A 26,997-nucleotide genomic window follows, 5' to 3' on the forward strand; every position below is an offset into this window, starting at 1 on the left:
ACCACTCCCCTGGGAGTAACAAAGAGCCAGGTAAGCATCCCCTGCCCAGGGAAGCAATGAGTGAGTGAGTGACCCCAGGGACAGGCACTTCTCTCATGGATCACTGCAACCCTTGAGTCAGGAGATCCCCTTGTGAACCCACTCCATGAGGGTCTTCAGTCTGACACACAGAGCTCTATGGGGTCTTAGCAGAGCTGCCACTCGGGCACACACAGCGACCCAAGAGCTTTAGATACCTGGGCTTCCCGATAAAAGCTCCTGCAACTCCAGCTGAGCAGGAAGTTATTCCCCTGTACAAACCCTCAGGAAAGGGGCTGAATCCAGGAGTCTAAACAGGGACAGTCTGCAAGCCCTGCTTCCCTAGTACTTCAGAGGATGAGACCCACTGGCCTGGAACTCCAGCCAACCATGGGTAGCAGTATTACACCTCCCTGAGACAAAACTCCCAGAGGGCAAAGTAAACCATCATCTTTGCTTTTTCACAGCCTTAGCACTCTGAAGAATCCAAGGCAACAAGGGACTGGAGTGGTCCCCCAGAACAGCACAGTAGCTCTGTGAAGCAGCAGCCAGACTGCTTTTTCATGCTGGTCCTGCTTCTCTTCACTGGCTGAAATCTCCCAGCTGAGGTCTACAACCACCCCTGCTGGTGTTTTCAAGTGAGCAACCTTTTAAAACCTCCCTGGGAGCTCCCAGAGGGAGGGAAAGGCTGTCATCTTTGTTATTTTGCAGCCTTAGCCATTGTCACCTTCAGGCTTTGGAGAGTCAAAGATGACTGGGGACTGGAGTGAACCCCCAACACAGCACAGCTGCTGTACAAAAAGCAGCCAGACTGCTGTTTTGCACAGGTCCCCAATCCCATTTCTCCTCACTGAATGGGACCTCCAACAGGGGCCCCCAGCCACCCCAACCAATGTGTTTGAGCCACAGCTCCCATATTGCTGCCTTGGCCACGTTCACTGTTGATATATTCATTTGCTGGAAAACCCAAGGTGACTAGGGACTGGAGTGGACCCCCAGCATACTGCAGCAGCCGTAAGGAAAAGTGGTCTGAATGTTTCTTATGTGAGTCCCCAGTCCCATATCTTCTCACTGAGCAGGTCCTCCCAACCTGGATCTCCAGCTACTCCCACTGGGACTATCCAGTCATTAGCAGCTCCACAACTCACTGGGACAGAGGTCCCAGTGGGAAGGATGGATTATCATCTTTGCTGTCTCACAGTCCTTGCCTTTGCTGTCCCCAGGCTCTGGAGAGTCTATGGGACTAAGGGCTGATCTGGACCCCCAGCCCAAAGCACCCATCTCACAGAAATGTGGCTGGACTGTTCTCCATGCAGGTTCTGGTCCTCACTTCTCCTCACTGGACAGGGCCACCTGACCTGGAACTCCAGAACAAGCACTCTGCCCCAGCCTGATGACTTCAATCAGAGGCAGTCCAGCAGTGAAAGAAACACCCACATGCAGAGACTAGGAAGAACCAAAGCAAGAACTCTGGCAACTCAAATAGCCAAAGTGTCTTATGTCCTCCAAATGATTGCACTAGTTCTCCAACAAGTGTTCTTAACCAGGTTGAGAAGGATGAAATGACAGAAGTAGAATTCAAAATATAGATAGAAATGAATATCATTGAGATTCAGGAGAATGCCAAAATCCATCCAAGGAAACCAAGAGTCACAATAAAATAATACAGGCGCTGAGAGACAAAATAGCCACTATAGGAAAGAGACTGGCCAGGCATGGTGGCTCACACCTATAATCCCAGCACTTTGGGAGACCAAGAGGGAGGATCACCTGATGTCAGGAGTTCTAAAAAAAAAAAAAAAAAAAAAAAAGCCAGGCATGGTGGCACATGCCTGTAATCCCAGCTACTCAAGAGGCTCAGGTAAGAGAATCACTTGAACCTGGGAGGCAGAGGTTGCAGTGAGCTGAGATCATGCCACTGCACTCCAACCTGGGCAAGAGAATGAGACTTGGTCTATTAGATCAGAACCTAACTGATCTGATAGAGCTGAAAAACACACTACAAGAATTTCTCAATATAATCTCAGCAGAACAGACTGAGCTGAGGAAGGAATCTCATAATTTGAAGACTGGTTTACTGAAATCAGACAATCAGACAAAAATAAAGAAAAAAGAATAAAAACAAATGAAACCTCTGAGAAATATGGGATTATATAAAAGTGCCAAATCTATGAATCATTGTCATCCCTGAAAGAGACAGGGAGAAAGTAAACAACACTAAAGATATCTTTCAGAATATCATCCACAAAAACTTCCCCAACCTAACTAGAGAAACCAACAATCAAATGCAGAAATACAGAGAACACCTGCAAGATTCTACAAAAGAAGGTCATTGGCAGGACAGGTCGCCTACAAAAGGAACCCTATCAGGCTAACAGCAGACCTCTCTGCAGAAATCCTACAAGCCAGAAGAGACTGAAGGCTTATATTCAACATTCTTTAAGAAAAAAATCTTCAACCCAGAATTTTTTTTTTTTTTTAGACGGAATCTCGCTCTGTCACCCAGACTGGAGTGCAGTGGAGCGATCTCGGCTCTCTGCAAGCTCCGCGCCCCAGGTTCACGCCATTCTCCTGCCTCAGCCTCCTGAGTAGCTGGGACTACAGGCCACCGCACCTGGCTAATTTTTTGTATTTTTAGTAGAGACGGGGTTTCACTGTGTTAGCCAGGATGGTCTCAATCTCCTGACCTTGTGATCCACCCGCCTTGGTTTCCCAAAGTGCTGGGATTACAGGCATGAGCCACTGCCCCTGGCCTCAATCCAGAATTTTATATCCAGCCAACCTAAGCTTCCTCAGAGAGGGGGAAATAAGATTTTTCTCAGATAAGCAAATGCTGAGGGAGTTTGTTATGACCAGACCTGCCTTACAAGAGATCTTGAAAAGAGCACCAAATATAGAAAGGAAAAAACATTATCAGCCAATACACAAACACACTTAGTTACACAGACCAGTGACACTATAAAACAACCACACAAACAAATCTGCATAATAACTAGCTAACCACACAATGACGGGGTCAAATCTACACATATAAATACTAATCTTCAATGTAAACAGGCTAAATGCCCCATTTAAAAGGCACAGAGTGGCAAGTTGGATAAAATAGCAAGACACAATGGTCTTCAAGAGATCCATCTCACACACAATGACAGTCACGAGCTCAAAATAAAGGGATGGAGGAAATTCTACCAAGCAAATAGAAATCAGCATAAAAGCAGGGGTTTCAATCCTAATTTCAGACAAAACAGACTTCAAACCAACAAAGGTCAAAAAAGACAAAGAAGGGCATTACATAATGGTAATGTCTTCAACTCAACAAGATGACCTAACTATCCTAAACATATATGCACCCATAGCCAAAGCAAATACTAAGCAAAAAGAACAAATCTGAAGCTATCACTTACCCAACTTTATACTACAAGGCTACTTCCAAAACAGCATGGTACTAGTATAAAAATAGGCATGTAGACCAATAGAACAGAACAGGGAATCCAAGAATAAAGTCAAATACTTACAACCAACTAATCTTCAACAAAGCAAACAAAAACATACATTGGGGAAAGGACACCCTATTCACTAAATGGCACTGGGAAAACTGACAAGCCACATGTAGAAGAATGAAACCGAATCCTCATCTCTACCTTATACAAAAATCAACCTAAGATTAATCAAAGACTTAAGTCTAAGACCAGAAGCCATAAAAATTCTAGAAGATAAACATCAGAAAAACTCTACTAGACACCGGTTTAAGCAAAGAATTCATGACTAAAACCCCGAAAGCAAATGCAACAAAAACAAAGATAAATAAATGGACTCTAATTCAACTCAAAAGCTTCTACACAGCAAAAGAAATAATCAGCAGACTAAACAGAAAACTCACAAAGTAAGAGAAAATATTTGCAAACTATGCATCTTATAAAAGGCTAACATCCAGAATCCACAAAGAACTCAAACAAATCAGCAAGAAAAAAAAACAATCCAATCAAAAAATGGGCAAAGCATATAAATAGACAATTCTCAAATGAAGATAAACAAGCAACAAACATACGAGGAAATGCTCAGCATTGCTAATTATCAGGGAAATGCAAATTAAAACCACAATGAGATACTATCTTAATTCTGCAAGAATGGCCATAATTAAAAAGTCAAACAAATAGATGTTGGCCTGGATGTGGTAAAAAAAAAAAAGTACACTTTTATACTGCTGGTGGGAATGTAATAGTACAATCACTATGGAAAACAGCATGGAGATTCCTTAAAGAACTAAAAGTAGAACTACTATTCGATCCAGCAATCCCACTACTCAGTATCTACCCAAAGGAAAAGAAGTTATTATATGAAAAAGACACAAGCACATTTATGTTTATAGCAACACAACTTGCAATTGCAAAGATATGGAAGCAACCTAAGTGCCCATCAATCATGTAATACTAATCAACCATAAAAAATGAACAAAATAATGTGTTTTACAGCAAGTTAGAATAATGGTCTTGAGCCCCATCCAAGTGATGTAAATAAGAAATGGAAAACCAAATATTGTTATGTTCTCACTTGTAAGTGGGAGCTATGGTAGGAGGATGCAAAGACATAAGAATGTTATAACAGACTTTGGGGACTCGGGGAAGGGTGGGAGGAGGTGAAAGAAAAAAGACTACACATTGGGTACAGTGTACACTGCTCAGTGGATGAGTGTACCAAAATCCCAGAAATCGACACTAAAAAACTTATCCATGTAACCAAAAACCACCTGTACCTCCTAAAACTATTGAAACAAAAATAAAATAAATAAATAAATATTCACCCAGCACAGGAGTACCCAGATTCAAAAGGCAAGTTCATGGAGACTTACAAAGAAACTTAGACTCGCACACAATAATAGTGGAAGACTTCAACACTCTACAAACAGTATTAGACAGATCATCGAGGCAGAAAATTAACAAAGATATTCAGGATCTGAAATCAACATTTTACCAAATGGACCTGATAGACCTCTGTAGATAGACCTCTACCCAAAACAACAGAACATTCTTCTTATCACTACATGGCACATACTCTAAAATCAACCACACAATTGGACATAAAACAATCCTTAGCAAATGGAAATAAATCAAAATCATATCAAACACATTCTCAGACCACAATAAAAATAGAAATCAAGACTAAAAAAAAATTGCTCAAAACCATGCAATTGCAAGTACATGAAAATAAAAAATCCACTCCTTAATGACTTTTGCATAGATAATTAAATTAAGGCCGAAATCAAGAAGTTCTTTGAACTAATGAAAACACAGATACAATATACCAGAATCTCTGGGACACAGCTAAGGTAGTGTTAAAAGAGAAATTTATAGCATTAAATGTTCACATCAAAAAGTTAGAAAGATCTCAAATTAACAACCTAACATCTCAACTAAAAGCATTAGAGACCCAGGAGCAAACCAATCCCAAAGCTAGCGGAAGACAAATAATAACCAAAATTAGACTTTAACTGAAGGAGACTGAGACATAAAAAACCATTCAAAAGATCAATAAATCCAGGAATTGGTTCTTTGAAAAAAAAAAGTTATAATGTAGATAGGCTACTAGCTAGACAAAGAAGAAAATCTAAATAAACACAATGAAAAATGACAAAGGGGATGTTACCACTGCCCCACAGAAATACAACTAACCGGAGACTACTGTGAACACCTCTATTCACACAAAACTAGAAAACCGAAAAAAGGATGGATAAATTCCTGGGCACATATGCTCTCTCCACACTGAAACAGGAAGAAATTGATCCCCCGAGCAGAACAATAATGAGCTCCAAAGTTGAATCGGTAATAAATAGCCTATCAACCAAAATAATCCCAGCACCAGATTCACAGCTGAATTCTACCAGATGTGCAAAGAGCTGTTACCATTCCTACTGAAACTACTCCAAAAAATAGAGAAAGAGGGACTCCTCTCCAACTCATTATGTGAGGCCAGCATCATCCTGATATGCAAACTGGCAGTGGCCAGGTGTGGTGGCTCACACCTGTAATCCTAGCACTTTGGGAGGCTCAGGCAGGAGTTTGAGATCAGCCTGGACAACATAGGGAGAGGAAACGCTGTCTTTATATTAAATAACAATAATAATAATAAAAAGAAAAAAGAAAATCTGGCAGAAACACAACAAAAAAAATAAAATTTCAGGCCAATATCCTTTATGAACATTGATGTAAAAATCCTCAACAAACTGAATCTAGCAGCACATCAAAAAGCTAATTCACCATGATCAGGTAGGCTTTATCCCTGAGATGCAAGGCTGGTTCAATGTATGCAAATCAACAAATGTGACTCATCACATAAACAGAATTAAAGACAAAAATCACATGACTATCTCAATAGATTCAGAAAAGGCTTTCAATAAAATTAATATTCCTTTATGTTAAAAGCTCTAAATAAACTAGGTATTGAAGGAATATACCTCAAAATAATAAGAACCATCTATGACAAAGCCACAGACATCATCATACTGAACAGGCAAAAGCTGGAAGAATTCCCCCTGTGAACTGGCATAAGACAAGAATGCCCTCTCTCCCAACTTTGATTCAACACAGTATTGGAGGTCCTGGTCAGAGCAATCAGACAAAAGAAATAAAGGGCATCCAAATGGACAAGAGGAAGCCAAACAATCCCAGTTTGCAGATAACATGATTTTATATCTAGAAAATCTCATATTCTCTGCCCCAAAGCTCCTTTAGCTGATCAACAACTTCAGCAAAGTTTCAGGATACAAAATCAATGTAGAAGAATCACTATTTTCTTATATACCAACAACAGCCAAGCTAAAAGCCAATCAGAAACCCAATCCCATTCACAATTGCCAGAAAAAGAATAAAATACCTAGGAATATAGCTAACTTGGGAGGTGAAAGATTGCTACAGTGAAAATTACAAAACACTGCTAAAAGAAATCAGAGATGACACAAATGGAAAAACATTCCATGCTCATGAATAGGAAGAATCAATCATTAAAATGGCTATACCACCTAAAGCAATTTACAGATTCAATGCTATTCCTATCAAACTGCCAATGACATTCTTCACAGAACTAGAAAAAAAAAACTATTTAAAACTTTATACGAAACCAAAAAAGAGCCAAAATAGCCAAGGCAATCCTAAGCAAAAAGCACAAAGACCCAGTTTCAAACTACACTTACAGGACTTCAGTCACCAAAACAGGATGGTACTTACTGGTACAAAAACAGATGCACAGACCAATGGAAGAGAACAGAGAATCCAGAAATAACGCTACACACCTACAACCATCTGATATTCAACAAAGCTGACAAAAAACAAGCAATAGGTAAAGGACTGCCTATTCAATAAATGGTGTTGGGATAACTGGCTAACCATATGCAGAAAATTGAAACTGGACCCCTTCCTTATATTATATGCAAAAATCAACTTGAGATGGATTAAAGACTTAAATGTAAAACCAAAAACTATAAAAAACCTGGAAGACAATCTAAGCAATACCATTCTGGACATAGGAACAGGCAAAGATTTCATAACAAAAACGCCAAAAGCAATCATAACAAAAGCAAAAATTGACAAATGAAATCTAATTAAACTTAAGAGCTTCTGCACAGCAAAAGAAACTATCAACAGAGTAAAGAGACAACTCACAGAATGGGAGAAAATATTTGCAAACTGTGCATCTGATAAAAGTCTAATATTCAATATCTATAAGGAACTTAAATTGACAAGAAAAAAACACCATTAAAAAGTCAGCAAAGAGCCGGGCGCGGTGGCTCACGCCTGTAATCCCAGCACTTTGGGAGGCTGAGGCAGGTGAATCACGAGGTCAGGAGATCGAGACCATCCTGGCTAACACGGTGAAACCCCCGTCTCTACTAAAAACACAAAAAGTTAGCTGAGTGTGGTGGCGGGCGCCTGCAGTCCCAGCTACTCTGGAGGCTGAGGCAGGAGAATGGCGTGAACCCGGGAGGCGGAGCTTGCAGTGAGCCGAGATCGCGCCATTGTACTACAGCTTGGGCTACAGAGCAAGCAAGACTCCATTTAAAAAAAAAATTAAAAAATTAAAAATAAAAATAAAGTAGGCAAAGAATATGAACATTCTGGGGAAAAAAAAAAAGCTCAATATCACTAATCATTAGAGAAATGTAAATTTAAACCACAATGAGATACCATCTCACATCAGTCATAATGGCTATTATTAAAAAGTCAAAAAATAACAAATTCTGGTAAGGTTGTGGAGAAGAGGCCATCATCCTTATCAAACTAAGGTAGGAACAGAAAACCAAATCCCACATGTTCTCATTTATAAGTGGGAGCTAAATGATGAGAACCGACCTGGACACAAAGAGGAGAACAAGAGATACCAGTGCCTACTTGCGAGTGACAGGTGGGAGGAGGAAGAGGAACAGAAAAACTAACTATTGGGTACTAGACTTGGTACCTGACTGACAAAATAATCTGTATAACAAACCCTCAGGATACAAGTTTACCTATATAACAACCTGCACATGTACCCCTGAACCTAAAATAAAAGTTAAACAAAATAAAGAGTCGAATAGTTCTATGAGTTTGTGTGTGTGTGTGTGTGTGTGTGTGTGTGTGTGTGTGTGTGTGTGTTTTAGAAAAAATAGCCCCTTGACCCGCTACCCCCACTCCCACCCACCATTCCCACCCCCACGCCACCACTGCAAAATACTGAATTGAGTATTTTGATATTTCCCTCCCTTCGAAGTTTTTGAGGCTTCCTCTTTATCATTATTACGGTTTTCCATAATTGGAGATGAAGATTTAGCTCTTTCACATGATTGCCTCTTTTCCTAACCACACACATGCCCATTTCCCAACTGCCCACTACAGAACTCTGTACTTTTGGTTATACCAGTATTTGGCGTTAACTTCATAATGATGTAAGTACTACTGAGAGCTGAGTAACCTAAAGTAATATGCCTTTTCTTTTCCTGCATAACAATTTGTTTCTCATGAAAAAAACAACTGCTTTGCTGCATCTTTTTCTTAGTTTCCCTGTTTAGTTGTGACTGACTTGTTCCCAAACTCTGACCCCACCTATTACCTTTCTATATATTTTCATGCTCATCTTCTTAAAAAAGCCAGTCCCCAGCCTTCCGGCCAGCTGCAGTCTGAGCTGGCTGCTCTCTGGGCCTGTTGCTGTTGTCTTCAGTTTTCCTTTCAGCATCATTCTGGGATTCCCTTCATGTATTACCTCTCTCTTGATTTACTCCCTCATTTTCATTAAACACATCTTCCAGTAGCTTCCTGAGCAAGTGTGCATGAAAGACAATATATTTTAGACCTTACCTGTTACAGAGTTTTTATTCTATTCTTATACATGCTTGATAATTTGACTGAGTTTAGACTTCCAAGGTAGAAATATTTTCCCCCAGAATTTTGTAAAGCTTTGTTCCATTGTATTCTAATATCCAGCATTATCTTGAGAAGCTCAGTCACTGTGAATTCCATGGGGCTTCAAGTAAATAATGTGGATGGGGTTTGGGGAGAATAAACCTGGATCTCAGCATCTTAATGTCTTTTCTTTTGGACTAGTCAAAATTTCTAGAAAAGGTTCTTACAATGTCCCAGCTGGAAGATATAATCCTGGAAGCCCACATTCTGAGGGCTAGGTGGGAAAGAAGGCTGGAGATCTCCACATTCAGTAGACAATCCTCTACTTATGATGTTCCTGACGTCGACTGTGACTGGTGTTCCAGACCAGAGCCTTTCTCTTTTGCTCTCTTCAGAAGACAAACTTCCAATCTTCTGCCAGGGTGAAAAGATAGCACTCACTCAGAGGTGAGTAAGCTCTGTGTCTAACAGCTTTTTCGAAAGTTTATTAAAATGGCCTCAAACATTCCTCATTTTAACAAAAGGGCATCCATAAAAAACCATCCAAAAGCATCATATTTAATGACGAAATATTGATCTGAAAGAAGACAGGGATGTCCACTTAGGCCACTTCATTCAACACTGCACTGGAAGTTCTAGCTAGGTCAGTTAGGCAAGAAACTAAGTAAAAGGAATCCAGATTGAAAATAAAGAAGTGTAACTACATTTTCAGATGACATCTTATACATAAAAAGATCTTGTACATAAAAAGATCTTGTACATAAAAAGTTTCCAAGAAATCCACACAAAATAATTATTAGAGGCAATAAACAAGACTGAAAAATACAAGATCAATATACAAAACTCAGTTGTATTTCCAAACACTAGCCATGAATAATCTGAATATAAAATTAAGACAACAGTAGCATCAAAAAGAATAAATTACTTAGAAATAAATTCAACGAAAGACACGTAAGACTTGTACACTGAACTGCTATAGATACTTCTCTTAATGACCCTAAAAATAATATCTTCCTGTGGGATTTTACTATCACTAATATAAGTGTTAGCATAAATAATATAACCTGAATCAATACCATGTGACCTTTGTCACTGCAAATAGTTAGGTCCTGAAATATTAAACGATATCTTATATCCCCACTACTGGAGGAATCCTGGTATTGCAAGTTCTTCAAAAGGAATGTTTACATCTCTAATTGAAAGGTGGAAAAAGCACAAACCCCTACCTTAAGTTACAAGCCAGTGTGACTTTGAGAAGACCCTGCAAGTCACCACCTGGGGCCCCAACACGAGGAACACATGTGAGTTCATATGCTGCCTCTTTCGATAGCATATACTGTCAAGGGCTAGTTACAGGCTCAGAAAGAATGAGTCTGCTTTCCTCATCTTTACCACATGGACCACCCACACTGGAGCCATCCCTCCCTCCTCTCACTGTGCACTCTCCAATTAACCATTTGTCTCTCAAACATTTTCCTAATCATGTAACCGTCTCCTGAAAAACATTCGATGGTGCTTAGTGATCTCTGGGATGAAAACAGGAGTCATCATAATCTGACCCCAACTTATATACACAAACACATTCTTCCCAAACACTGAAGGAAAACATTACTGCATCCATGGAAATCTCTTCAGTGATGGAGTCCCCATAAACTCTAAGAGGATCTACAAATAAAAGGTTTTCATCTGAAATTATCTCTACCGTCTATCCCCTCTACAATAATGTACATTTTACCTGTTTCCCAAAGCTCAAACCCACCTCTTTCAAAAAGTTATTCCTGATGCATATTTAGTTTTTTCCTGAAATGTTACCTCCTTTGGTGGTATTGGTTGGTGCAAAATTGAGGGTTTTGCCATTGAAAGTAACAGCAAAAACCGCAATTACTTTTGCACCAATCTTAATAGTTACGCTATTTATATTAATACATAATCATGTCTTTCTATTTCTGTAAATCTCAAGCTTAGGAACTAAATTATTGATCTGCTTCTGGTACTGGAGTTAATATTTGGATATGTCCAATACATGGGCTTCACTGTAAGGTGATCAGGTCAAGCCACATAACTTATATCCACTAATTTTTTAAAGTGCTGAGGAAACTTCTATGGGAAAAAAAAATGTACTTTATTCCCATCCATGATTGCGTTTCAGAGATGTACAGATATTTGTGATTCTCTACAGAAAAATCATGGGGTACTTAGAGACAGACCCTGTTCTGGGTTGAATTGTTTCCCCCTGTGTCCCTAAACTCATATGTTGAAGTCCTAGCCCCCAATACTTCAGAATGTGATCTTATTTGGAGATAAAGTTGTTATAGAGGTAATCAAGTTAAAGTGAGATCATTAGGGTGGGGCCTAATCCAACATGACTGGTGTCCTTATAAAAGAGGAAAATTTAGAAACAGAGACATGCATAGAGGAAGACGTTGTGAAGAGACACAGAGAGAAGACGGCCTTCCACAAGTCAAGGAGAGAGGCCTGGAACAGGTCCTTGCCTCACAGCCCTCAGAAGGAACCAACCCTGCTGACACTTTGATTTCAGACTTTCAGCCTCTAGTACTGTACAAAAATACATCTCTGTTGTTTAATCCATCAGTTCATGGTACTTTGTTGTAGCAGCCCGTGAATTTTTCACCTGTTTGGAGAAGCTAACCCTCTCCACTCTGTAATGGTGATATTTTTTCAAATCCATTTCACCTTGTTTTGTTTTTGTTTGTTTGATATTTAAAAGATAAAATAATTAAAGACATCCCAGAGTTAGTATCTTTTAGTCACATTGGGAGCTACAAGAGGGCAGCTTTGACCATATCCATATTCTCCCTTAGGAATCTTAATACTTTTCATTCGGTGCAGTGGCTGGAATTTACATACTACGTTGTTTCTTCACACCAGTCCCAGTAAGACTTGCACTGGATCTCAGGGACTAGAGAGACCTGGGGGTACCAATTACTGACTCCTCTGTGGGATTCTGTTTCCATTCTTAAGGCTATGGCCCTGATGTGAATACCACCAGAAACACACGGGTGTTTTTGGTGAAGCAAGCACTTCTTTTTACCCTTTCCCACACATACCTCAATACTTAAACAATTTAAATTCCCACAGAAATGGATAGCAAACTCCTTGAGCACAGGGTTCTCCCACAACCTTTGGTCTTTGATCAGGCTCAGAGGTTATAAAACACCACGCATTCGGGGAAGTCTAGTTCTGAAAAACTCTTGGCTGGCTATAGAGTATGTGATGTAGTAAGCTCCAGGGACAACAGATCACTCTGAATATGGAGAATAAGCAAGACTTACCTCCTGAATCCATAATGAACCCCACAAGCTAAGCCCCTGTCCTGAAGTAGAGCACCTAAAATACCTTATACGGAAGCACAGTCCTACTGTAGATGTGTCAGGGTGCAGTGCCGGCCTGACGCTGGAGACAAGACAGCAGTCAGGACCCAGAGCACCTTCCCGTCTTTAGACCTAGCTGATACAGCAGTCATTTGATGGGTTTTAGAGAAAGCAGAAGAATACACTCAAACTAGGCAGCTGTGAGGTCCCCTGACAGCCACAGACAATCTCCTCTAGGTCTACAAACCCTAGGGCAGCTATTTTCAACAGGGACTATACAATGTGATCAACTGAGAACTTTTCAGAACTGTTGAAGACAACCCTTTCCCCATATAATTTTTTTAAAACATAGCACAGGTGCTCAAAGGAAAAAAAAAATACAGTCAGTACCCCCAACAATTAAATGAGAATTCCTGGAGGGGAGAAAATGTAAATACCCCAGGTTATTTCAATGTGATCTGGGTTGATAACCCATTTCTCTGAGCAACTTATCAACTCTGGCACTGCATTAGAACTGCTGATAAAACAATAGATGTGGCCAGGCACAATGGCTCATGCCTGTAATCTAAACATTTTGGGAGGCCAAGGCAGGAGGATCGCTTGATGCCAGGACACCAACCTAGCAAGATCCCATCTCTATCTTAAAAAATAGCCAGATGTGGTGTGACACACCTACAGTCCCAGCCACTTGGGAGGCTGAGATCGCAGGATCACTTGAGCCCAGGAGTTGCAGGTTGCAGTGAGCTGATTGTGTCATTGCACTTCAGCATGTGTGACAGAGTGAGCCCCTATCTCAAAACAATGATGTAGTACCCCACCTGAAACTGATTGAATCTGAATCTTTAAGGTTGGGTCCCAGGCATTTTTTAAACCCTCAGATGATTTTTTTTTTTACACAACCAGGATTGAGAATCACTGGCTCCAAGAAAAAATTCCACTTAAGTGAAATGGCCAGGGTTTGATATGCCCAAGGATACTGCTGTGATAATGCCCAAACCTATAGTTTTAGACTCTGAAACCTCAACTCATAAAGAACACAGACAAACCAAGTTATTCTCAGGTCAAATTTCTCACTGTGCACAAACCAACCTCACCTGAGTTTTATCCTCCAGGACCAGGTCACCTTTAGGTGGACAGCCAAAGAGCTATCTGAGGCAGAGGCAAATAGCCACTCTCCCTTGGCCCACATATCATTAGAAGCTCAGTCAGGGCCTGAAGACTTATTTAGAATTAAAATAATAATAAGAACCTCCTATGTTGATATAGCATCTCACTACTCTTCTTACCTAAAATGAGTCTAGCTGCTAGAATTGAGCACAAAGAGCCTGACCACAAAGAGTTGCATGGTGGAATCACATACAAACATTAGACAGACAAAGCCAGCTTCTCACAAAAAGCCTGGAACAGAGATTTCATAATGTCTCTTACCTTGTTATTTGGTGCCCCCATTCAATGATGAATGATCCATCCTTCTGCTCCAGGCTGGTACAGCATGCAGGCCTCAACCACAATTATAAAAGACAATAAAGCTTGCCATTGCATTTGGTTTAGCTTTTCCAGGAACACATTATAGTGCTAAGTATAAGCATTTGCAATGAGAGATTCCTGCTGTGAAAACCCCATTGACTTCAGCAAATCCCATGTAACGAACAAGATGTACTAGCTTGAGAGTACAGGTAACAAAGCCAGAAATTCCATTTCAATATGTTCAAGGGAAATGACATGTATCCACAGATCAATCTGGAGGGGCTTACTGAAGGAAGAACACCAGTTGACTTTTGCCAAGTGTACCTGAGACATCCTTGAAGGAAAGATCTGTTTCAGGTTACTGAGGTCCATTTTACACAGGTGAGGAGACAATGAAATTTGATGTGACCCAATTTTATTATTTTTTCTTTTTTTTTTTTTTTTTTTGAGACAGAGTCTTGCTCTGTCACCAGGCTGGAGTGTGGTGGTGCCATCTCGGCTCACTGCAACCTCTGCCTCCCGGGTTCAAGTGATTCTTCTGCCTCAGCCTCCCAAGTAGCTGGGACTACAGGCGCATGCCACCACACCCAGCTAATTTTTGTATTTTTAGTAGAGACGGGGTTTCACCATGTTGACCAGGATGGTCTTGATCTCTTGACCTCATGATCTGCCCGCCTTGGCCTCCCAAAGTGCTGGGATTACAGGCATGAGCCACCATACCTGGCCTGATGTGACCCAATTTTATACTCAAAAGTAAAGTATGTGGAAGCGTGGGTTTCACATATTGAGGTAATAACAGAATTGGAACTCCAAATGAGGGCTCATGACTCCAAGTGTGATATTCTGGTTCCTGAGTCAGGATCTTCCTCCATATGCCAGAAGTTACAGCTTAGCCCTTATCTTCCAGCAAGAATTAATGACTTTGCTTCTGGATTCTAAATAATTGACTATACATTCTAATCAAATAAGATATCCCAGGTTATAGCAGCTTGAGAGCAACAGAAGTAGTTTATCTATACCAGAATAAGAATAACCTTTTTATTCATCATCACAGATTCATCCTGGAGGGGGAAAAAAAAAAAAGCATGTGGACATAAAGAATGTGGAAGCACATATATATTGCTATATATTCAAGTGGGAATGGTATGTGTATCTGTATCTACAGATATAGACATAGGTTGGGTGTGGTGACTCACACCTGTAATCACAGCATTTTGGGAGGCCAAGACAGGAGGATTGTTTGAGGTCAGGAATTTAAGACAAGCCTGAGCACATAGCAAGATCACGTCTCTACAAAAATAAAAATAAAAAATAAAAAAAATTGTTCAAGTGTACTGTTGCAAACCTGTAGTCTCAGCTATTCAGGAGGCTGAGGTGGGAGGAATATATGAGGCCAGGAGTTTGAGGCCAGCCTGGGTAATGTAGCAAGACCCCATCTCTACAAATAAATAAATAAATAAACTGGCCAGGTAATGCATGCCTGTAATCCCAGCTACTCAGGAGGCTGAGGTGGGGGGATCACTTGAGGCCAGGAGTTTGAGACCAGTCTGAGCAACATAACAAGATTCCATCTATATTAAATAAACAAATATACCAGGTGTGGTGATGTATGCCTGTAGTCCCGGATACTCAGGAGGCTGAGGCAGGAGGACTGATTGAGCCCAGGAGTCTGAGACTGCAGTCACCTATTACCTCATACATATCACTACACTCTAATGTGGGCAGCAAAGTGAGACTCTATTAAAAAAAAAAAAAAAAAGGCTATAACATATACACATTAGAGTTCATTTGCTAAGATTATTAAGGGAGGCTTTTAAATTAATATTTTACTTTAATAATCTAATTTAACACTAACTTTTTAGAAGGAAATGAACTTTAAGAGGATATAGTTCTTACTAATTTCCATCTCTGCATAAAATTTATAATTACCTTGGAATTATTTTAGTTTTTCCATAAAAGTATAAGATGATGTAATGAATCAGGTATCACGATGTCTGATCATAATGATATCTGACAACAATAACTGTATTGCTTTGAAATATATGTGTGCACACTACATGCCTTGCCTAAGCATAATATTAGTGTCTTAGTCTGTTCAGGCTGTTATAACAAAGCATCAGACTGGGTGACCCATAAACAACATCTATTTCCCATAGTTCTGAGAGGCTGGGAAGTTCAAGATCAAGGCACTAATAGATTCTGTGTCTGGTGAGGGCCCACTTTCTGATTCATAGACTGCATCTTCTCACTGTGTCCTAACATGGCAAAAAGGGAAAGAGCGCTATCTGGGTTTCTTTTATAAGGGCACTAATCCCATCCATGAGGGCTCCACCATAATGACCTAATCATTGCTCAGAGGTCTCACCACCAAATACTATTACATTGAAAATTAGATCTCAATGTATGAATTTTGGGAGTATACAAGCATTCCATCTATAGCAACTAGTGACTTGATATATGTTCGATTTGTTTGTGGAGTTCCCTAATCTTTCAAGTGTGCTGATTTTTTGTTTCATTTCAAGTGTCTTTTAAAACCCAACTCAAAAAAAGAATTTCCTTTTGGTTTGAATGCTATACTTTGATTTTTAGTTTGAGTTATGAATATTTTATTTAATATTGGCTTCTTAAATAATTTTATTGTCATCCTAAAATTCTAACAGAAACAAAAATGAACTTCAAATTTTTTTTAATTACACAGACTGGAAGCCCTAGCCAGAGCAATCAGGCAAGAGAAAACAATAAAATATATCCAAATAAAAAAAGAAGTCAAATTATCTCTCTTTGCTGTCAATATGATTCTACGTCTAAAAAACCCTAAAGATTCCACCAAAAGACTCCTGGAACTGATAAACAACTTCAGTAAAGTTTTGTGATGCAAAAATCAATGTATAAAAATCAGTAATATTTCTATATACCAGTAATGTTCAAGCTGACAGCCAAATCTAAAATATAATTCCATTTACAATGGCCGCACACACACACACACACACAAAACATAAAATACCTAGGAATACATTTAACCAAGGAGGTGAAAGATCTCTACAAGGAAAGCTACAAAACACTGCTAAAAGAAATCATAGATGATACAAACAAATGGAAAAATATTCCATGCTCATAAATAGGAAGAATCAGTATTGTTTAAAAAGGCCATATTGCCAAAACCAATCTACAGATTAAATGCTATTTCTATTAAACTACCAATATAATTTTTCACAAAATTAGAAAAAAAAATTCTAAAATTCCCATGGAGCCAAATTCATATGGAACCAAAAAAGAGCCTGAATAGGCAAACCAATCCTAAGCAAAAAGAACAAAGCTGGAGGCATCACATTACCTGACTTTAAACCATACTACAAGGCTACAGTAACCCAAACAGCATGGTTTATGTAACATATGGTCTATGTGACATAAAAACAGACACATAGACCAATGGAACAGAATAGAGAGCCCAGAAATAAAGTTGCACACCTATAGCCACCTGATCTTAGACAAGGCCAACAAAAATAAGCAAATGGGAAAGGACTCCCTAGTCAATAAATAGTGCTAGGATAGCTGGTTAGCTATATACAGAAGAATGAAAGTGGACCCCTATCTTCCACCAAATAAAAAAAAAATAACTCAAATTGATTAAAAGCTTAAATGTTAGACTTCAAACTATAAAAATCCTAGAGGAAAACTTAGGAAACATTATTCTGGAAATTGGCCTTGGAAAAGAATGTATGATTAAGTCTCAAATGCAATCGTAACAAACACAAAAACTGACAAATGGGACCCAATAACTAAAGAACTTTTCCACAGCAAGAAATCAACAGAGTAAACACACAACCTACAGAATGGGAGAAAATATTCACAAACTGCATTTGACAAAGGTCTAATATCCAGAATCTATAAGGAACTTAAATTAACAAGCAAAAATCAAGCAATCCCATCAAAAAGTGGACAAAGGACAGGAACTGACACTTTTCAAAAGAAGAGATAAAAGTGACCAATAAACATATGAAAAAATGTTCAACATCACTAATCATCAGGAAAATGCAAATCAAATCCACAATGAGGTACCATCTTACATGAGTCAGAATGGCTATTACAAAAATGTCAAAAAAACAACAGATGTTTGTAAGGCTGCAGAGAAAAGGCAATGCTTATACACTGGTGGTAGGAATGTAAATTAGTTCAAACACTATAAAAGGCAGTTTGGAGATTTCTCAAAGAACCTAAAACAGAACCACCATTCAATCCAGAAATCCCATTATTGGGTATATATCCAAAAGAAAATAAATCATTCTACCAAAAAGATACATCCACTCATTTTCACTGCAGCACTATTCACCAGCAGCAAAGGCATGGAATCAACCTAGGTGCCCATCAATGGTGAATTGCATAAAGAAAATGCGGTACAAATACACCGTGGAATACAGCACAGCCATAAAATAGAATGTAATTATTCTTTGCAGCAACATGGATGCAGCTAGAGGTCATTATGCTAAGCGAATTAATGCTAGAAAACAAAACCAAGTATTGCATTTTCTCACTTATAAGCAGAAGCTAAACATTGGATACTTATGGATATAAAGATGACAATAGACACCAGGGACTACCGGTGGGGACTGGAGGGGAATAAGAGTTGAAAAATTACCTGTTGGGTACTATGCTTACTAATCGAGTGGCAAGATCATTCATATCCCAAACCTCAGCATCACGCAGAATACCTGTGTAACAAACCTGCACATGTACCCCCTGAATCTAAAATTAAAATTAAAATTATTTTAAAAATTAATTATGCAGACTGCCAAGTTGAACTTCAAAATTTACTAGGTAAAAAAGCAGACAGAAAAGATATATGTGATTGAAGTCATTGTAGTTTCCAGACTAGTATTTTGAAAAAGGTAAATCCTCATGTGTTACATATTTTATATCAATTTATTGTATATTATTTTCTGCACAAAGACATTTTGAATCAAATCATAGACCTATCCACCAGAAAAATAAACATGAGAAATTGTTTTCTAATATTTAAAAATTATATGAAATAGATAAGTTAACATATGTAAGCAGTTTCAATTATATAATAGAGATTTGCTTCATATCTTTATATTTGAACCTAAAACAATCACAAAATCTCTACCAAGTCTTGATCTTGTTGTTTCTCATCACCTGTGCATACTCAGTGTTTGGCCTGGACTATGACACATAGGTACATTTCATATGTTTGTCAATTACATGGATTAATTTCTGAAAGGTGAATTTGTTTATAAAGTTGTTCTGCTTTTCCAAAATTTGAAAAGTAAAGACCAAAATAACTTTTATATGCATTCAAGAATTTAAGCAAGTTGGAATGCAGTTAAAGACCATGCAGTTAAAATTGTAAATTAACCCAGAAAGTTACCTACACATTGTAAAGTGATATCAGTAGAGACGCTTCCTGTATTGTCTGTGGGTTATGGTTGCAGTATCTGTATTCTGAAAACTTACAACCTAATACTTTCCATGACTTTTAATGCATATGATTTTTTATTTTATCATTTTTTCCAATAACTAATTTTTCTGAATGTTCTCTATTACAAATTGTGTCGAGTAAAAAATAATTTTGCTTTGTTCCTGAAATATGAGGACAATTTTACACAGTAAAACAAATTTAAAATTATGTCATCAATATTGATAAAACCTCTGTTTTGTTTTTATTAGAAACAGTGATGAAAATATACTTCTATTAAACATTTTACAGTATATCATACTGATTTATTACTTTTCCATTCATGGCACATAAAATAGTTAATGAGAACCATTTTTTTAGTTTGGTAGGCAACAAGAAATCATTTGCCATCTCTGATTAGGAAATTAGTATAGGATAAATTACATGTGTGTGCTGAATGTGGGAAGCCATGCCAACCAACCTATGCCACCCCTCATTTCACCTGGTTTACAGAGCCTTTTATACGCCAGAAAACACAGAGCAAGAGAAAGCTTTTTAAATCTAAAGAATGAAGGAATCCTTCCAGCCAAGAAAAAGACAGTTTCTTCTACATCGCCTTGTCTGTGCAAAAAAAAAATTTCAAGCATCACATCTACAACTAAATTTTGATTTATCCCTAAACCTGCTCCTCCCTCACTAGTAATATCATTATTATTGCTCATACCCCAAAACTGAGGATAATCCTCCACTCCTCTCTTTCCCATATCCAACCAACTACAAATATCATTTGTGTTACCCTCTAAATACATTCTAGGGAATCAACCACTTTTCTTTTCTTCAGCTTTTAAGTTCAGGGGTACACATGCAGAATGTGCAGATTTGTTACATAGGTAAATGTGTGCCACAGTGGTTTGCTACACAGATCAACCCATCACCTAGGTATTAAGCCCATCATCTCTTAGCTATTCTTGATGCTATCCCTCCCCTGGCTCTCATAACAAGCCCCAGTGTGCATTGTTCCCTGCAGCGTGTCCATGTGTTCTCATCAATCAGCTCCCACTTATAAGTGAGAACATGTGGTGTTTGGTTTTCTGTTCCTGTGTTAGCTTGCTGAGAATAATGGCTTCTAATTCCATCCATGTTTCTGCAAAGGACATGATCTCGTTCCTTTTCATGGCTGCATAGTATTCTGTGCTGTGTATGTACCATAATTTCTTTATCCACTCATTCACTGATGGTGATTTGTATTGATTCCATGTCTTTGCTATTGTGAATAGTGCTGCAATGAACATAAGTATGCATCTTTATAAATGCATATAAATGTCATCTTTTGTAAAGTGTCTGTTCATGTCCTTTGCCCACTTTTTAATGGGGTTGTTTTTTCTTGGAAATTTCTTTATGTTCTTTATAGATTCTGGATATTAGACCTCTGTCACATGGATAGATTCCAAAAATTCTCTTCCATTCTGTAGGCTGTCTGTCCTCCACTCTGATGTTTCTTTTGTTGTGCAGAAGCTTTTTAATTAGATTCCATTTGTCAATTTTTGCTTTTGTTGCAATTGCTTTTGGCATTTCTGTCATGAAATCTTTGCTCATGCCTATAACCTGAATGGTGTTGCCTAGATTTTCTTCAAGGATTTTTATAGTGTTGGGTTGTATATTTAAGTTTTTAATCCATCTTGAGTTATTTTTGTATATGGTGTAATGAAGTATTCCAGTTTAATTTTCTGCATATGGACAGCCAGTTCTCCCAAAACCATTTATTAAACAGGGAATCCTTTCTCCATTGCTTATTTTGGTCAGCTTTATTGAAGAACAGATGGCTGTAGGCGTGCAGTCTTATTTCTGGATTCTCTATTCTGTTCATTGCTCTACATATCTGTTTTGGACCAGTACTATGCTGTTTTGGTTACTGTAGCCTTGTAGTATAGTTTGAAGTCAGGTAGTGTGATGCCTCCAGCTTTGTTCTTTTTGCTTAGGATTGTCTTGACTATCTGGGTTCTTTTTTTGTTCCATATAAATTTTAAAGTAGTTTTTCTAATTCTGCGAAGATTGTCAATGGTAGTTTAATGGAAATAGCATTGAATCTATAAATCACTTTAGATAGTATGGCCATTTCCACAATATTGATTCTTCCTATCCATGAGGATGGAATATTTTTCCACTTGTGTCTTCTCTGATTTTCTTGAGCAGTAGTTTGTGGTTCTTCTTGAAAAGTTCCTTGACTTCCCTTGTTAGTTGTATTCCTAGGTATTTTATTTTCTTTGTAGCAATTGTGAATGGGAGTTCATTCATGATTTGGCTTTCTGCTTGCCTGTTGTTGGTGTATAGGAATGCTAGCATAGTTTGAATCCTGAGACTTTGCTGAAGTTGCTTATCAGCTTAAGAAACTTTGGGGCTGAGACAACAGACTTTTCTAAATATAGGATTATGCCATCTACAAACAAAGATAATTTGATTTCCTCTCTTCCTATTTGAATTCACTTTATTTCTTTCTCTTGCCCAACTGCCCTGACCAGAACTTCCAATACTATGTTGAATAGGAGTGGTGACAGAGGGCATCCTTGTCTTATGCTGGTTTTCAAGGGGAATGCTTCCAACTTTTGCCAAATCAGTATGGTATGGTCTGTGGGTTTGTCATATATGGCTCTTATTATTTTGAGGTATGGTCCTTCAATACCTAGTTTATTGAGAGTTTTTAACATGAAAAGATGTTAAGTTTTATTGAAGGTATTTTCTGCATCTATTGAGATAATCATGTGGCTTTTGTCTTTAGTTCTGTTTATGTGATAAATTACATTTATTGATTTATGTATGTTGAACCAACCTTGCATTACAGGGATGAATCCAACTTGATATATGCTGGATAAGCTTTTTGATGTATTGTTGGATTTGGTTTGCCACTATGTTATTGAGGATTTTTGCATTGATATTCTTAGAAATACTGATCTGAAGTTTTCTCTTTTTTGTTGTTGTATCTCTGCCAGGTGTTGGTATCAGGATGATGCTGGCCTCATAAAATGAGTTAAGGAGGAGACCCTCTTTTTCCATTGTTTGGAACAGTTTCAGAAAAAAAAAAGTACCAGTTCCTCTTTGTACTTCTGGGAGAATTTAACTGTAAATCCATCTGGTCCTGGGATTTTTTTGGTTGGTAGGCTATTTATTACTGTCCCAATTTCAGAATTCATGATTAGTCTATTCAGGCATTCAATTTCTTCCTGGTTCAGTCTTGGGGGGGGGGGGTGTATATGTCCAGGAATTTATCCGTTTCTTCTAGATTTTCTAGTTTATGTGGATAGAGGTGTTTATAGTATTCTCTGATGTCAACCACTTCTTATCTCCTCTGTAGCCAATGTCTACATCTCTCTTCTCTTCCCTCACCTCACATCACTCATGTGCCCTTTTTCAACAGCCTCCTGACTCCAATCCTTGCTGATACCAAAGGCTCAATCTCTTCTCCTACTTCAAACTTCTTCCTCCACCAGCTTTTGATCTGACTGAGTCTCAGAAAGAAGGGAGCCTTCACTCAGTACCTTCATTAATTGCCACGTTGCTTATCTATTTTTCCTCCCACACTCTGTGTTCTCTGACATCTCCAGAACCACTAGTAGTAACAAAGAGAACATGTTAGGAAGTCTTTAAGTGACCCTCAAAATATTTGATCCAAGAGATATTCACACTCCAGCTAGAAACTTTGAAGCAGCTGGCTTATTTTTCATTCTATCCCCTCAGTGTTCCCTCTATAGAAATACAGGCTATAGAAATAGATAACCTGAAGAAGGAAAGTGATTTTTATAGCAGTCAGAAAAGAAAAATATATAATCATTTCCAGTGGTAATAATTTCTCAAAATATAATCAAACAGAATAAGGGAATAGAGAGTAACTCAGTGGGATGGAAGGCAATTGAATCAAACCCAAAAAAGTGCAAGTTAAGAGAGAAAGATCCAGGACTGTGTGATTTCAGTCAAGCTTGATCGACACTACCTGAAGTCTGAGATAGGTGGAGATGGGTAGCAGATACGAAAGGTTGCTAATCTTGCAGGGAAAGAAATTCAGGAAGATTGCCAAGGAGATTTGCTGCCATACAGTGTTTGAGCAGGAGAGATTAGGAGACAGATTTCAGGAGTTAAAAAGAAATGTTAATTAAGTCTAATTATAGACTGCTTTCAGTATGATTTGACAGGAAAAAGAATTAGCACAAATAGGAGGGAGATAAAAGAAACAGCAGAGTCAAGCAGTTTCCCTATTTTTAATGAACTCCTATAAATTTCTCAATGGGTAAGAAACAAAACCTATAAATATGGGAACCCAGGGACAATATGGAGTGAGAGGGAATTCAGGACAGTGAGGGTTTTAATTAGACACAGCGGGAAGGGATGTAGAGCCCTGGTGAAAAGACTATAAAGGAAGGGGAGGGAGATTACTCTCTCACATCACAGGGAAGTGTTAGAAAATAGATTTGGGGAGAGTGTTCTGTGGAGAGAGAAGATGACAAATGATTTCGGTCTTGTAGGGGGCAGGGATTAACCTTTTTTTCTTTCTTTCTTTAAAAGCAATTTATTTCTTATTACAAAATGCAGGTGAGGAGCACGGGCAATGCCTGTAACCCCTTGGTTGCGCATCTTCCCAGTCTATTTCTGCTTCTAGAAATACCGTGTGTACAACACCAAGCTCATGCTGTCCCCAAGCGCTTGCACATTCTAACAGCTGCAGAGTACATGAGCAGGTGGAAAGTCCAACAGATGCCCCCACTCACAAGGCAGGGCCCTCCAACCCCTCTTCTGGCTCCCTTTTGCTAACAGTAACTGGTTGCTCTTCCTACTGGTCATAGATAAATGACACCTCCACAATTCTCTGAGAGCTTTCAGGCAACCTCAGGAGGCAGTGACTAAGACCCTTCCCTTGCTGCCAGCTTCCTATGTCCCAGGCTGCCTGTGGCACCTGGACTGCTGCTGCCCCTGGGTCCCGCACATTCCAGGGCAACGATGGAGGAAGGGCAGGCCACGCATGAAGATTTAACAGTCTTTACTGGACTCAGACCAGGAGTCAGTGGGTCTTGAGGACCTCTGTGTATTTGTCAATTTTCTTCTCCACATTCTTCCCAGCCTGTTTCCGTAGCCTCATGAGCTGTTTCTTCTTCCGGTAGTGGATCTTGGCTTTCTCTTTCCTCTTCTCTAGGGTGGCTGTCACTGCCTGGTACTTCCAGCCAACCTCCTGAGCCAGGCACCCCAGACAAGCAAACTTTCTTGTAGGCTTCAGACACACGACCTTGAGGGCAGCAGTAACCACCATCCGCTTTTTCTTGTCGTAGGGCGGTGGGATGCCGTCAAACACCTGGAGGCGGTCCAGGGCGGCCTGCCCTCCCTTGATCTCGCACGGCAGCAAGTCTCGCACGGTCTGCCAGAGGATGCGGCTGGGGGCCTGGAAGTGGTAGGGGCCTCTGGAAGTGTTGGTGTTCATCCGCTTGCAGAGGAAAGCCGGGTACTTCAACTTGTTTCTGTAGAAATTGCCAGAAATATTGATACCTTGGCAGCATAGGACCACCACCTTCTGGACCAGCAGTACCTGTTTAGCTGCGATGGCCGCCAGGGGGCCCAGGAGATGGCGTCGACCATTGAGCACCAGGACCTGTACCTCCGCCATCTTCCGCAGCTGCCTGGGAAAGGGGGGACTAACATTTTAAAGAGGATTAACCTCTTTTGCCTCAGTTCCTCCTCTCTACAATGGACTCTAAATACTAATCACCTCACAGGGTAGTTGTGATGATTAATGAGTTAATCCGTAAAGGCCTAAGAACTGTAACTGATGCAAAGAATCTCTCAGTGCATATGAGCTGTTATTCAGTCTCATAGTTTTCCACAAATGCAAAATAATTATTTTGTCATAATAATTAGATATGACAAAATATTAATGATTATATAAAGTCTCATCATAAACAAGTTATTTTAATGAAAAGTATATCACTTATTTTTCTCTATAATCATTTTTTCCACAGTTCATCTGGATACCAAGCAACATTTTCATATTGCACAGATGAGGAAATTAAGGTTCAAAGAGGTTAGTGGCTTGTCCAGTTTTCACATTAGTAAATGATAAAGCCATGGCCAACCCAGGAGTTCTAAATCCAAATTCTATTGTCTTGACATTAAACGGAATTTCTAAATAAGGGAGAATTTCTTTAAAGGAGATTTCTGAATGGATCTTCACACATCCCAAAAAACTAATCATGGTTACCAACAGACTAAAGATTTTTTAAAGACAACTCAATTTCAACAAATCAGTCATGCTGTCCTGTCTTTCCCTTTGCTGACAGATAAATGCAAAATGATAGTTCTTCACTAGAGAAGCAAGAGCAAACACATTCGAAAGCTAGCAGAAGGCAAGAAATAACTAAGATCAGAGCAGAACTGAAGGAGATAGAGACACAAAAAACCCTCCAAAAAATCAATGAATCCAGGAGTTGGTTTTTTGAAAAGATCAACAAAATTGACAGACCACTAGCAAGACTAATAAAGAAGAAAAGAGAGAAGAATCAAAGTGACGCAATTAAAAATGATAAAGGGGATATCACCACCGACCCCACAGAAATACAAACTACCATCAGAGAATACTATAAACACCTCTACGCAAATAAACTGGAAAATCTAGAAGAAATGGATAATTTCCTGGACACTTACACTCTTCCAAGACTAAACCAGGAAGAAGTTGAATCCCTGAATAGACCAATAGCAGGCTCTGAAATTGAGGCAATAATTAATAGCCTACCAACTAAAAAAAGTCCAGGACCAGATGGATTCACAGCTGAATTCTACCAGAGGTACAAGGAGGAGCTGGTACCATTCCTTCTGAAACTATTCCAATCAATAGAAAAAGAGGGAATCCTCCCTAACTCATTTTATGAGGCCAACATCATCCTGATACCAAAGCCTGGCAGAGACACAACAAAAAAAGAGAATTTTAGACCAATATCCCTGATGAACATCGATGCAAAAATCCTCAATAAAATACTGGCAAACCGGATTCAGCAGCACATCAAAAAGCTTATCCACCATGATCAAGTGGGCTTCATCCCTGGGATGCAAGGCTGGTTCAACATTCGCAAATCAATAAACATAATCCAGCATATAAACAGAACCAAAGACAAGAACCACATGATTATCTCAATAGATGCAGAAAAGGCTTTTGACAAAATTCAACAGCCCTTCATGCTAAAAACGCTCAATAAATTCGGTATTGATGGAACGTACCTCAAAATAATAAGAGCTATTTATGACAAACCCACAGCCAATATCATACTGAATGGGCAAAAACTGGAAAAATTCCCTTTGAAAACTGGCACAAGACAGGGATGCCCTCTCTCACCACTCCTATTCAACATAGTGTTGGAAGTTCTGGCTA

General features: G+C 39.0%; 1 pseudogene; it reads right to left on the reverse strand.

Annotated features, from left to right (window-relative positions):
• Window positions 1-24,645: 24,645 nt before the first annotated feature.
• On the reverse strand, window positions 24,646-25,378 carry LOC103219971 (large ribosomal subunit protein uL13 pseudogene; annotated as a pseudogene).
• Between the last annotated feature and the right edge of the window lie 1,619 nt (window positions 25,379-26,997).

The sequence above is a fragment of the Chlorocebus sabaeus genome, chromosome 14, assembly GCF_047675955.1.
Source record: "Chlorocebus sabaeus isolate Y175 chromosome 14, mChlSab1.0.hap1, whole genome shotgun sequence".
NCBI classification, from domain to species: domain Eukaryota; kingdom Metazoa; phylum Chordata; class Mammalia; order Primates; family Cercopithecidae; genus Chlorocebus; species Chlorocebus sabaeus.